The sequence below is a fragment of the Tiliqua scincoides genome, chromosome 5 (assembly GCF_035046505.1).
Source record: "Tiliqua scincoides isolate rTilSci1 chromosome 5, rTilSci1.hap2, whole genome shotgun sequence".
In the NCBI taxonomy this organism is placed as follows: domain Eukaryota; kingdom Metazoa; phylum Chordata; class Lepidosauria; order Squamata; family Scincidae; genus Tiliqua; species Tiliqua scincoides.
Window position 1 is genome coordinate 49,668,251 of NC_089825.1, and position 15,240 is coordinate 49,683,490.

Here is a 15,240-nt window from a genome sequence, read left to right on the forward strand (position 1 = left end):
TGAGAATACAACAGCCAGCCAGGTAGTACAACAAGCTCAGGCTATGGTGAAGAGACTGAGCTGCAAATCAGGACCTATCTGGCTCACAACTCATCTCTGCAAAATAACTCTTAAAGTGGCTTTAGGCAAGTCTTTCCATCTCAGCTGTGATATGGGGATAATAATGCATCATAATAATGTTGTAAAGATGACATCAAAGTAATACAAGTGCATCTTCTTGTATGCTCAGAAAGTGCTATGCAAAAGCTGAGCATTAGAATCTGCACCACTGGGGGGTTTATAACAGCAGTCACCAAACTCGCAACTGCTGTGCACTGAAAATGCTATCCCCATTCAGACCACAGCTTACCATACTGGCCGTGCACCTCATCGTCTGGGTAGATCTGGGCCCCAGGACACTCTGGGCAGTCATGTCTGTCCAGATGTCCTATTGCCCAGCATCCCAGAAGGATGTGCAATAGGACAACTGGACAGACATAACTGCCCAGAGCATCCCGGGGCTCAGATCTATCCAGACAACGAGCTGCGCAGGGCCAGAATGGTAAGCTCTGCTCACAGAGTGGAAAGCATTCTCCGAACCCAGATCCGGCCCCTGGGCCAGGATTTGGAGGAGGCTGGTTTATAATAATAATTAGCTAGCTAGCGGATGGTCCTTTGCTTAGTTCCATGTTTCTATCACAGTGTAGGTGAATTCAAATGACTGATTCTTTTCTGTTTTCTGAGGCTGCAAAAACACATCCTATACACATTTACCTGGGAGCATGCCCATTGAACAATGTGGAACTTACTTCAGGTGGGAGGGGCTAAGTAGCGAATGAAACAGGACAGTCTTCAGGATCAGCTCTTGAAGATTACCTGTTTTTCACCTGAAACTGCAGGTCTAGAGACCGTGACAAGCTGCTGAACCCCTGTGAAGATACCATCTGATCGAAAGAAGAGATTTGGAAGAACTAAGTAAGTGCTGTTTATGTTATGCAAATTCCGGCTATAAAGGACTGATGTAACTCAAGGTTTTGGAAGATAAAGAAGAAAGAGGGGGAGGACTTCTCCACTTTACTTCGGAGAAGATCATTGAGCACTTGGTATTATATGGAGCATGATTTCATTGATATACATTTATAAATGTGTAAACCTGCACTGGATATAATTTCCCTTTATTAGATTTTGGATTTTGGACTATTTTGGATCCTTCACCGCAGCAGGATTTCGTGATATACGAACCAGTGAATAGTCTCTGTTGTGTCTATTAATGGAGACAAAAAAAATTCTTCAAATTCAACCGGGGAAAAAAAACACAAGAGGAACTTTATAGTAAAAGAGAGTTGACATCTAGTGGACTAAAAGAAAATTGCAAGGAGTATTGATGGAACCCCCAGAAGAGGAATGGCAGATTCTGATCCACAAACAGCTGGAGAATTTGCTTGTGATGAGCAGAAATCAGGTGATTCAAATTCTACAAATACAAATTAGTGTAAAAACTTTAAACCAACAAGTATCTAAACTGTGTAAACTGGAAGTAACACCGGAGAAAATTAAGGATCAACAATTTGAGCCACTAACTGATGGGGTAAATTGAAAGATAAGGATTCAAAAATTATCAGATTGGATTGGAGAAGATATACCATGAAAAATAGATCTTGAAGGGACTGATCAAAAAATTGGTCAAAAGATGGAGAGAATGTATCAGGAACTGGAATTGTTGGGAGGAGTAAGAAGAGGATGGATTTTCAAGAAGCAATTGTTGAGAGATGTTGATAAGAAGTTTATTAGGAAAAGAAAGAAAAAGAAAAGAGAGAAAAGAATAGAGATGATATGCAAGATTTGAATTGCTACTCAAGATAATGACATGATTTGGTAGTTGTGTAATATTTGATTTGAGAGAAGAAAAAATATATCCTTTTTATAATGTTTTTTTTTTGTTTAATATTCAAGATAATGATATGATTTGGTAGATTTGAGAGAAGAGAAAATATATGTTAATATTTTATAGGTTAATTTTTATGAATTAGATTTAGATGAATTAATTTTGATGGATTAGAATGATAAGTATTTAGTAGTAATTTGTATTAGAACAAGCTGTATTAAAAAGAGTTTAAGATTTTATTGAAAGAAGGAACATAAAGAATGATGGGAAAAGAAGGGGAGAGATAACTGATGATGATGGAAATGATGAAGTATAGAGAATATGAAACAGGGTTTTTAGAGATGAATATACATTTTTATTTTTTTGTTCCTTTTTATAATTGTATTTTTTATTATATTAAGAGATATAAGAAATTATTGGTAGAACGAAATATTAATTAATTGGTATATGGTATCCTGCAACCTCAATGTTTTATAATTCCTCCTTTTTATAATTGTATTTTTTATTATATTAAGAGATATAAGAAATTATTGGTAGAACGAAATATTAATTAATTGGCATATGGTATCCTGCAACCTCAATGTTTGTATGTATGTGTTTTTGTGTCTGTGTTTGTTTATGTGTTTATGGAAATGCAAAAAAATAAAAATTAAATTAAAACAACAACAACGTGGAACTTACTTCTGAATAGACATGCCTAGGATTGTGCTGTGAATTACTGTGTGGTGGAATCTATGAGAAACTAGATTGTCTCAGAGATGTCCTGCATGTGATCAACTGCATGGCTACCACAGCCTGCCAAATCGTTGAAGTAAAGCCACAAAAAATGGTGACGGACCCTTTCAGATTCCACTTGTGTGATGACTGGGAAAAAGATGAGTGTTAGTTGTTGGACTGCAGAAATGGTGTGGTTGAAAACTGGTCTTCTGAATCCTCCCTAAGATATGAGAGTAGGGCTGGGGCTGGGGGAAGCAGTCTCACACTGGGCAGGCTGGCATTGCAACGGCATCCCAAGACAAAGAAATGGCCACAAATTGAAACGGAGATCACAGAAATGCTCGAATGTAGTGGACGGACAGCAGTGCCATCTGGATTCTCCATAAAAATTGGAGTGAGCAAAGGATGTTCATTTCAGACTAAACAGCTGCCACGGAAGCAGCCGTTAGGATTGAGGATGATCACTGCTTAATAGTAAGATGGACAGACTATTGAAAGACGCCATTTCCAGCCCACTGCCTGCATTTTCAGCCTCCTTATCACTTGCATAGGTGTCCATTTCTAGTCCTCTCTCTCCCCTTTGCTGCCTTTTGCTACTTTATAGTGTCCCTGCATTGCTATCTCATTTGTCAAAGAGCACCTGATTATGCCAGTTCCATGCTATTGCCATGAAGGAGGAGAAATGTAAAGCTTGTTTAGCCGTGATGATCTATGGCTTTTCAAAACTGGCTGAGCCTGAGAAAGAAAAAGCATCTTTTATGAAGAATAATAGCTGGCTTTAAAACACCCTGTTCCCTTCGACTCCGGCACAGCAGGGAGTATTTCTGTGTGTCAGCTTTGTGTGTCAGCTTTGCTTGACGGGGTTATCTTGAAAGAGACCACAGACCGCAGAATTGTGCAGGTAGCCATGGAACCCTCATTATTTCAACCATCTGAAACACAGAGGACATATCCAAGTGACTGTAGTGTCGTAGACGATCAGATGTAGTGTAGAGTAGGTGATCTGTTGCACGGAACCCACTCCTTGAGGAGGAAGCCTAAGGCATGTGGTTTAGCCACTGCTAGTCTACTTTCTTACTGGGTGTGGGAGCATTGTTTGGTCCAAACTTGGCTCAAGAACATCTGTGCCAAATGCTGCCCTCCCTCACCGAGTGACTTGTCAGTCTCTGCTCACTTCCTGGCTTGGAGAAGCGAAAGAGGGGCAAAACAGAAGGTGAAATGTTGTGGGCTTAGAAGGTCTTCAGCATGTTTGTCACTGCTCTTCTCTCCTCCACACATTCTCTTTTGCTCCATTCCCCCACTTCCCACTCCAGTTCAAGGAGTGGGAAGAGGAGGAGCAGTGGAGGCAAGTGGGTGCAGAGAGATTGGTGCACCCTACCAATCTCCTGCCTGAATTGGTCCCATGGTTGTGGGCTGAGCTTGGTTTAATCTGGGGCCCCTGGGACAAAGCTCTACACTAGGACTGCTGCAGCATCCCCCAATAGCCTCTAATGTTTCACTACCACTTGGTCTGAGGGTCCAGAGATCAGCAGGGCTAGGTGGACTATGATCAGTGTGGACCCTGGGCCACCACCAACCAACCTGGTCAACCTTTGATGCCACTTATCTATCAGAACTAGATGAGGCAACAAAGATGCTACTGAAAGCAGCATCCCCATGTCATGTTCCACTGCCGTCCCCCTGAAAGGATATTTCTGGAAACAGATATCATCACATCACAGCTTTCCCAGCTCCATAACCAGCTGCAAATGACATGATGTTATAACATTACACGATACTTTCAGTATGCATCATGGAGATGGAACTCAATGTGTAGTTGCTGTTTTCAGGGACAACTCTGTGTTTCATGTTATGTCTAAGTCTATCCTGAGCACATCTCCATGACCTTTATTTTGAAGGATCTCATCCATGCAATCTCACCAATCCTCATTGGAGACACACGATGAGGACTTTTGCATGGCTTACCTGTCTATTCACGTGACTGATACAGAGACAGACCCATTTTAGGATCTGCATTGCCCCTTTGCACTGCTGGCTACATGCTATCATCACAGGATGTGACTTTAATTTAGCGGGACATTTTCTTGTGCTTTCCGCTGAACTGGGTGGTCGCCATTTCCTGGCAACGGAGGCACCAATCACAACAGTGCTGTACTACTCAAGTAGTTCCTGAGCAGCATCCATTGTTGTTGGTACTGCAGTGGCCAGGAAGATGGAGACAGTTTGCCCCAAAATCAGAGTCTGGGTGCGCTAATCCTGCAGGTGCTCCAGAACAGTCAACATTCATTTATCCTTCTTCACCGGAGACGTCAGGAGGACTGCCGGGAGAACAGCACAGGAATGCTGGGATTGAGACCATCCACTTCAGGCATGGTGGGTCATGGTGTGTGGATCCCACCCATGTGACACAAGTGCAGATTAGAACTTACAGGGTCACATGTTTACCTCAAATGACCCCGTTTTCCCAGATTTTTCCTCAGGCAGGTAGCAGACCACCTCAGGCCATTTTTGGGCCACTACCCAGCTCTGTCCTGGTACCAGATTATTTCAATTTCCCAAGGGTTGGCAGTCTTATGACATCACCTGTCTCCAAAATCTTAGTTTTGGGGATGCATCCAGGCTGCCACTATGACCTTACTGGTACCCATTTACTGTTTTCTTCCTTTCTGCCCACCTAAGCCTAGTTCTGTCATGTCTTTGCTCTTGACCTGCTTCTACTTCACGCTTGATATCAATCGCTTCACCTTTAGCCAATGCTTCTAAAGACTCTGAAGGGTACAGGACATCCCAGCTCCAAAACTTGGTCCAGCCAGCAGAGAAAGAAATGTCCATTTCTGTTCTGTGCGTATATGAGTTTCCACCCACACATCACGATCTACCTTTCCCGAAACAGAATTCATTTCTTTTTCCCCCTCACACTTTATGTCATAAAGAAGACAGATGCAGAAAAGACCCTTAGATTTTCAGCAGGAAGTCCTTTCTTTTGTACTCTCTTGGTCTCCCACACCTATTGCTGCTGAGTTGATTTTTTTTTTCTCCTGTAGAGTTGCTGAAAACAGCATCTGCACATAACAAAGAGAACTTCAAGGCTACAGTAAGATATATATAAATTTTTCCCCTCTACACTTGTTTTTCTAATGAGAAAGGCTCTCTCCCAGCATGCCCTTTTAAACTCTTTGCAAGTTAAAAAAGCTTTGCCAGGGGCTCTCCTAGTTCTCCATGTACAGCTGATCGCATGCGATGAAGGCACTTAATCAGGTGCCTGAGATCACTCTTAAAAATATTTCAGACTTGACAAGATTAAAATATCAGCTTCTCCACAGCAGGAAACACTAAGGCATTGGCTACTCACCCCCACCCCAAATAGTAACCGAACTGCTCTGTGCAGGAAAGCTGCATTGAGAATAAATGTTTAAAAAAAATCAGAATTGGTTAACATATATTTGATTTTTGTGTGTGTGTTCTCTGCATGTCCCCTAGTGTTTATGTCATGTTGGCAACCTTCAGTCTCGAAAGACTATGGTATCGCGCTCTGAATGGTGCTTCTGGAACAGCGTCTAGTGTGGCTGAAAAGGCCAATTCAGGAGTGACAATCCCTTCCACACCGGGAGCAAGTGCAGTCTGACCCTGGTCTGTCTCCCTGGCTATGGGCCTTCCTTCTTTGCCTCTTTGCCTCAGACTGTTGGCCAAGTGTCTCTTCAAACTGGGAAAGGCCATGCTGCACAGCCTGCCTCCAAGTGGGCAGCTCAGAGGCCAGGGTTTCCCACCTGTTGAGGTTCATTCCTAAGGCCTTCAGATCCCTCTTGCAGATGTCCTTGTATCGCAGCTGTGGTCTACCTGTAGGGCCCTTTCCTTGCATGAGTTCACCATAGAGGAGATCCTTTGGGGCAAAGAGGCACCTTTTAAAGTGGTATCCTCTTGTATTTAGCAGGGGGAGAGCAATAGTCCCTTTTCATCCCAGCACAGTGCCTTTTTAGTGGCTGTTGCGGGTGTCTCTTCTCCAACACTTTTTAGATTGTAAATCCTTTGGGGACAGGCAACCACTCATTGATTTAGAGCCCAATCCTGAGCTCACTGCGCTGGCCCTCCGCTGGCACTGAGGGTCACGAACATGCTGTAAGGCACACTTGAGACACTTAGCACTGGGACAGTGCTGGTGCTGACTCAGCACCAGTTCACGCTGAGCCAGCGCCAGCTGGAAGCCAGCTGCACGCCGCCAGGAGCTAGGGACATGCTCTGGGCAGCGAAGAGGTTAATCAAGGTGGAGGGAAAGCGTTCCGGGTTGGGGGAGAGCAGGGAGAAGGCAGGGCAAGGGGAGGGAGGGGGTAGTAGCTCCAGAACTCCATGTTGGGCTTCCAAAATAGCCAGTGCAGTCTTAAGTAGCCCCATTGTGGGGCTTCGGCCTTTTCCTGGGGGAAGGGGACAAATGTCCCCTTCCCCTGAGGAGACGCTGGCAGCTGTCTGGTGTGTATAGTGTGCAGTGACAGCCATGTTGGCACTGCTACTCCTCTGGACACCAGGCTGCTCAGGATTGGGCTGCCCTTTTGCTATGTAAACCAGAGACAGGTCTTGGGCCAGACACCCCTGCCCCATTCAATGCAGTAGTAACTACCAGGTGGCAGGGGAGTCAAATACATTTCATATAGAGGGCCAAAGTTAGCATTCATTGTGCCTGCTGAGGGTTGGAAGTGATATCAGTAAGCAGAAAGTGACATCACTGAGCAGATGATGCCCAGGAATTAGCACTTTGTTCTCACATAGAAACTCATTAGCAGTAAATGACAGCAAGAGAAAATCTTGTTCATTTCTTCAAGATATGAGAGAGCCTGATTATCACGCTGGGACAGCCCAATTATAATGGGGGCCAAATAAATTGCTTGGGGGTGGGCCGCATATGGCCTGTGGGCCTTATGTTTGACACCCCTGAGTTAGGGTATTTATTATTAATTTTTTTAATCCAACAGCCCAATCCTACCTGGGGCCTGCACTGATAGAACTCCTGTTCCAGCAGCGCAAGGCCATTTGCGGTGGCATGAAAACTGGGCTCCTTTGCTTGCCTCTGGGCCACTGTCACAAATGGGCAGAGAGTGGCATGCGAGCTAGTGGTTAGCGGAGGTTCTGACACTCTTGGTAAGTTGGTGGTGGAGGTGTGTGGTGTTGGTTGGTGGCAGGGAGGGGAAGGGCAGGGGATGTTTGGGGGTGGGAAGGAATGGAGCAGGGAGGAGAGGATAGATCCTGGTAGCACTAGCATGTGCTAGGCTCCTATCCTGTCTTTTCGAATCCACCCAGTCCCTATTCTCTCCTTGGATTTACTTCACCTATATAGTTGGCATAGGTCTGAGGAGACCCATAGGCCAGCTGTGTTCATGGCAGGACTGATGGAGGCAGATGGGAGCAGCAGGAGAAAATTTGCATTACTTTGTGCAGTGCAGAGGCTCAGAAGCCTCTGACCTTGTTCTCAGGCACCAGCCATGTTGCTATTTGGATGCAACGCTGCCTGCAGGACTCTGAAAGGCAACGGATTGTCCGGACACTTGAAACCACTTGATTCTGCCCTCTGTGATCCTTGCAGGAGGTGTGGTCCTTAGAAACTTCCTTCCTCCCTAGAAATTTCCTTCCTCCCTTTCTCTACAATCTCTTTTCCTCCTAGACCAGCCATTTTCAACCACTGTGCTGCGGCGAGTGGTCCACAGGTGTGCCCCTGGAATTTGGGGAGGTTCATTTATTAGTAGGGCCAATGGGGATGTGAGCCCCCAACTGGCAGCATGGTGTGCCTTGTCAATTGTCAAAAACCTGATGGTGTGCCCTGACAATTTTAGTGCGTTGTCAGTGTGCCTTGAGATGAAAAAGGTTGAAAATTGCCTTCCCAGACCATTGCAGGCAAAGGATGTGCCCTGCCTTGTCTCTGTGCCCTCCAGGTCATTCCCTATCACACTTCCACACAGAACAGCTCTAGGGTTCTCTGTACCAATGTAATAGGAGCGTCTGACGACTTCGAAGATGCATGCAACTGTGAGAATGAACTATGAACTATGTATGAACTATGAACTGTGAGTAAAGTATTTCTTAAGCCTTAGTCTCTGCTCCTGTGTATGTTTATTGATATCAACTAGCTGGGTGGGTAATCTTACCATAGGGAAGGGGGTGCTTTCTCTGATTGCTCTGCTCCCCACATCCCAACAAGTCAGGCCCGACAATAGCTATTGGAGAAGCTGAGCTGCTGCAGCATAAGTGGTACAGCAGCTAACATTGCACAAAGGAATCCGGTAAGGGACCCCAAGGTCATTCTCAACCATATATACTACCATGCTATTAAAAGCAAGCGATTGTACATCTTCAGCAAGTTGTTTTAAATCCAGGAGGCAACAATACCCTGGAGAGGGAGTTTCTGCTCCACAGTTCAAAACAGCAGGCTCAGTATTCCGAATGTTCAAAAATACACATGAGAATGAATGTGGTAAGCATAAATCTTTTGGACCAAACAGTTCACTCTCAAGAAATCCTTTTCTCCAAAGCAAACCCATTTACACTCAGGTAAGCAGTTCCCACCCAGACTGCTTTGCATCGTTTTCTCAGAAGCTGGCACGCAACGGGTTATTTACAAATTTTCTTTGCAACTGCAATTGTCGTCATTAAATCCTCCAAGCCTATCAAAGACCATCTTATTTAATGCATGAAACAAGTTTTTTAAAAGCATACCTTAAGAGGCATGGAGCTGTTTTCCTGAGAAATAAGGCTTTAGACCAAAAATACTGCTAAGCCAATGGACAATTCCTAAACATTTGGAGCCAAGGGCAAACTGCACTCAATCAAATATACAGCATTCACCGTTGATTAAAGAATTACAAATTCATGCAGAAACGGTATATGAAAATGGCACAATCATCAGTAGAGGTATTTGTTTCAGGTGAGTAAGATAGGTTTACAGCCTAAGTCTTACTGAACACTTGGGTTTATTAATGACTAAAGTAAATAACACTGTTTTCAGTGTTATCTTACTTCTAATCATTATCTGATGCCCAAGTTATCTATCATTCACTCTCCAGGGTCTCTGGCAGATGTCATTCACAGTCTTGATATCTGAGGTCCTTTAAGGAAGCAGTCTTCAACTGGTCAAGAGCTGGGTCCTACCTCAATTTACAAGACCCTTTTTCAAGAACCCTGTGGGTGAAAGGGGTAGACGACAAAACATTCAAGATTCCTCTTTTGGGGAGGCGGGCGGGAGGTCCAGTGGCTACCAGTCAGCATGAGCTGCTTCTGTTCCAGGCCTAGATCATGTGTGCAGATATTCCATGGGAAAAGACATCCATGAGCCACATGGGTTTCAAGTCATGTGGATTTTGCAACCACATGTTCACTGTAATCCAGAGCTTTCTTCATCTAGGCCAATGTTTCTCAAACTGTGGGTCAGGACCACTAGGTGGGTTGCAAGCCAATTTCAGGTGGGTCCCCATTCATTTCAATATTTTATTTTCAATCTATTATATTTGATGCACCCATGGTATGTGACTGCATTTGGGGAAATGTTACAGACCTGTACTTTTAACAAGCTACTATGTATATTCTTTTAACAATGAAAGTAAATGGGACTTACTCCTGGTAAGTGTGGGTAGGATTGCATCCTTGAGTTAAAAATTTTCCCACTTGATGATGACACTTCCAGTGGGTCCTGACACACTGTCATTCTAAAAAGTGGGTCCCGGTGCTAAATGTGTGAGAACCACTGTTCTAGGCAAAAGCTGTGCAGGTTCCTCCTCTGGTGCGGCCGATCAACCTTTGGCAGACTTCCTGGGTCTATATGTATCCCAGCAGCACTTGTTAGCCAAAATGGATGGGAGTTGCCCTTCTAAGGGCAGCAGATGTCCTGCTCCTGCCAGTGACAACAGGATTCATGTGCTGTTTGTTTTCTGTGTCAGGGTGCACAGGGTTGACCAGCTCACATGGGAGCAAGCTGTTGGCCACTTCTTGGGGCTTTTTGGAGCAAGTTGGTATAGGATCATCTGCCTCATTCTTGTTTGTGAACTGCCACTACACAACTTGGGCTGCAATCCTATACACACATTCTCAGGTATAAGCCCCACTGAGCAGGCTAGGACTTACTTCTAAGTAGGCATGCACTAGAGAATCCTGATGGGATCTTCTCACAGATAAACTCTCTCTCTCTCTCTCTCTCTCTCTCTCTCTAGCCGTATTTGGGAAGCTTTCTATGTGAAGGGAACTGAGCTGGGGGGGGCGGGTAAAAAGAATTGCCCAGTAGAAGGAAGCCAACATGTTTAATGCATTGGTTCACAAGAAAATTGATGTTGCAAAAATGGAGAGTAGAAAGATGGGTAGGAGATCCACTGAAGCTTTGGGGGCCTGGCCACAGCAACCCCTCCAAAGGCAACATTTCCAATGAAATTAAACTTATCCAAGATCCTAGCTCAGGGTAGTATTTAAACTATGCAGGCCTGTACCTCAAAACAAAATGGCACAATATTTCTGCTTGTCGAAGAGATTTCCTTTAAGAAAAGATTTGGGGGTTGAACCTGGAACCTCCTGCATGCAAAGCCTGCGTTCAGCCACTGAGCGATGAATAGGTCTTCAAAAGCTAGCTGTGAGTCCCCAACTACTGAGAGAGAGCAGTTCATTATTCTTGACTAATCCCCAACTTGAGCATCTGGTAATTTTCAATAACCTATTCAAATGTTCCGTTTTGCAAAATCAATCATATTCCAAGCATGACAGCCAAAATGGTTGTTGAATACAGGTCACAGAGCAGGAATAACCCTCCCACTGTGCTGATGTGACAGGTGACAATTCTTCATCATATTATGTCTGCTCTCTGTAGCACCATAAAGGAACAGCGTGAGTCCTTAAGTCCAAAGTAGCCATTGCACTAATAATAATAGCTGTACAAGTGGGGACATTTTAAAACTTCTGCGCTCTTTGCCAGTGTTAACAGGTGGATCGGTGTGACATTCCTGAAAATCAGGCCAGAGCTATTGCAAACCCATGTAGAAAACCCAAAGCCTTCAGTCCTCAAAGCATTCAGAAACAATTAAAGCCCAATCCTATGAAACTAGGATTTCAGTTACCAGAGCCAAAGACATTGTACTTTAAAAATGAATTACTGTCTGTCCTTGGCATCCATGGGGGTTCCATTCCCAGAACACCCATGGATGCTGAAAACCATGGATAGTCAAATCCACTTAAAATTTTTTTAAGTGTCCCTTTAAACAGCAGCTTAAAAACCATGCTACTTACCATTGTAGAGTGACAGAGCACCAGGAGGCAGTCTCTGGAGATTAGAACAGCTATTTTCAAGTCACGCCAAGGCAAGTGACCCCCTCCTTTGGAGCTCTGAAGAATGCAACACAGAAGTGATTAAACACTTCCGTTTTGCATTCTGGGGCGACTTGAATTGAAACCACTTTTGCCTGTCATTTTATAAAGAAATGACCAAATTCTCTTTTTCATCCTGCTGTTCTGTGTTTTCAAAGTTCAGGAAGTATATGTTGAACCCTAGCCAGGCCAAGAAGAACTGGGAAAGAATCTTTCTGGTATGCAAAGAGAGGATACTGAGATTAAAAAAAAAAAAATTCTGCATGTTTTTGTGGTACTGCACTTTTGAAAAGTTTGGAAAACCAATGAATATGTATGTACGTATGTTACATATGTTTGGTAACAGTCTAAAATGATAGAGTTCATAGTTGAAGTGCTTATTGTGCTTTATGGTGCTGTATGTACAATTTTGTCTAAGAATTTGGATAAAAACACATAACACCACAATTTGCTATTTTAACCCATTTCTGCCCAGCCCACAGGTGTACGCATTTGATCCCTGTTGCGTATATGCAACACTGGGCAGAAATGGCTTAATCAAGAAATTTTGGAAACAATATCTCCCCCCCCCCAAAAAAAAAAACCTCTCTCAAAAAACAAAAAAACACCCCTAGTCATGCATGACACACTTCCACTCTTTTCCCCCACAACTACCACCTGCCATTCTGTGTCTCCTTTCCCTTCTCTTTTTATTTATTCACTTTAAACATTTAGGGTTTCTGCTGTTTTCAATGTGAGTCCAAAACAGCTTATGGCAAGAAAAAAAGAAAAGCAAAAAATAAATAAATAAAACAGCTGAAAGCTCAAATTAAAATATAAAAATATTAAAAATATAAACCAATCAAAATTGATCTCAGCATCCAAGGGGAAAAAAAGGGAAAGTTTTAGAACCTTCCTATATTACACTATATTACACTGAGAAAGAAGTTATTCATCATAGATGCTGCCTACTGAGTCAAGCCATCGGTCCATCTGAATCAGTGTTGTTGGCACTGATTAGGAGCTGCTCTTCAGATGGAAAGATCTTTCTCTGCCCAAGCTGGGTATGCCAGGGTCAGAACCAGTGGCCTTCTCAATGGAAAGCATGTGCTCCCCCAACACGCTATGATCCCTCCCCTTTAAGTTCAAAGAGTGATCATTCTACAGCTGCAGTGCTACACTTGCAAAGACTCTCATGGTGGCAGAGACATGCACAGTTTGTTCTTCTAGGCATCCTGCTTTTCAGCATAAACAATGGTCTCCTGGTGTTTTTCAAGGGTCAAACTACATGTTATCAGTGGCGTCGCTAGGTGGGATATGGGCTGCACCAGGTGATATGTTCAGAGGGTGACACCACTACTTGCCAAAATTTTTAAAATCTTGGTATTTTCAAATAATACCATTGTGTTAGATATCAATCACTGTGTAATTTCATGAAGAATGCAATGAAACAAACCGTGTTGAAATATCTCTATTCTCTCAGAAGTTATAGCCAAAAAACCAGCCAGGGGTGTGATGGTGGATCACCACGTCCAACGCCTGGCGCGTAGCCCCACCCACCCCATAGGAGAAGGTCCATCAAGGGGTGACATGCTGGCCTTTCGTACCGAATGATGCAAACCCTAGTGACGCCACTGCATGTTATGTAAAATGCACTATGTGGCATGGAGGTTTGTTTTGATTTTTTTGTATACTGCACTAGGGGCCATCAAACAGGCAAAATTAGGCAAGGGGCATGGGGAAGCTTTTAATAGTTTTCTCTTGGGGTGCAGACAAGATTGGAAATGTGGCCAGAGGAAAATGCTAAAAAAAAAACAAAAAACCTATACCAATAGCACAATCCTATGCGCGTCCTATGTAATGGGAAGTAAGTCCCATTGATTTCAGTGCGGCTTACTTCCAGGCAAGTACGCGCAAGATTGCAGCCGGAAAAACAAAAGCAAAGAAACACTGGGTGTGTTTTAGAAAAACCAATAAGCCACAGGCCATGCTACACATTCCCCACAATGTGTAGCTTGGTATTTAGTGGGACTCAAGACATTTCCAGCAAAACAGTATGCCTTTTGTGCTGATCTTCACAATCTATTGCATGATCTGGGTCTAAGGTTGAGCAACTTGATGCCAATGCGTAAAATAAGAGGCATGATCCACCCAAGCAAAACAATTTCAAGTACCATTGACTGCATGTTAGGGTTAAATGTATGGTTAGATCTTTCACGGAAATTTAGTTGAGATGGATTATGCTTGCCTTTCTGCCATCTTCTGAAAAGGTGACAGTGATGCATCTCCTGGATTCCCATAATTGCACAATGGTTTAATCAACCATTTTAACCACATTTCAATGTGAAGAGACACTCTGAAATGACACACTTTTTTCCCCACAGTTTGCGATTTATGGTTTCTAATGAATTGCAGTGAGTGAGCATTTTTTATTATCCCCTCCAGTAGCTGATCATTGTTAAGATTTAGGTATAATATAGTATTCATTTTCCATCCAACTGGAGCTAAGGACTACAAGGTTTAAACACACACACATACACACACACACCTTCAAATGCTGTTGGAACTTTGATGCAGATTGGATAGGTCTTTCTGGAGCTGTTCTGCAATAAAAGGTATCCATCATGTTCTCAAAACTGGAACAAGGAATGCACCATAAAATGTAGGACATATGAAACCCCCGATGGGCCTTACTAATGCTATCAGTTCCCACAGTTACAGACGGAAGCCCATCTGATATCCTGGAACCAAGACACATCCTCAGAAATTTTGGAAGTTATGGTCATGAGCCTGGAATATATCTGTAACTGGAGGCTTGGAGGCCATATTCCAAAAAGCTTTGCTCAGAAAGATTTGAAATCATATCCCAAGACTTTTGACAATCAAAGTAACTGAGGAAGACCACAGCTGACACTATCTGATTCAAAGAGATCCATTGTAACAGTTCCATACAACATTTGAAAAAAAGCAACAGTTGAACCTGGTTGGAGATGTGCCTATAAGCAGCTTCTGAAGGCCAGCTCCTGTTGGTGCTGGTTATTTGAGCATCTCTGTAGTAATTGCAGGATACACAACTTTTGGTTCAGTGGTGAGGAAAGTGAAAAAGTAGAAACATTGGAGCCCCCTCTGCAGTGGCAGGGAGCAGAGTTCAGATTATAGCACACACACTCTTGCTACCACTTGGAGTAGACAGTATTGAGCTAGATCAGTGGTTCCCAAATTGGTGGGACCCACCAGCCTGAGAAGCACTGTCCCTTTCCCTTTATTTAAGTTATTTATTTATTTAATTTATACCCTGCCTCCCCCCCCCCCAAGGGACCCAAGGTGGTTTACAACACTGATTAAAAATACAATTA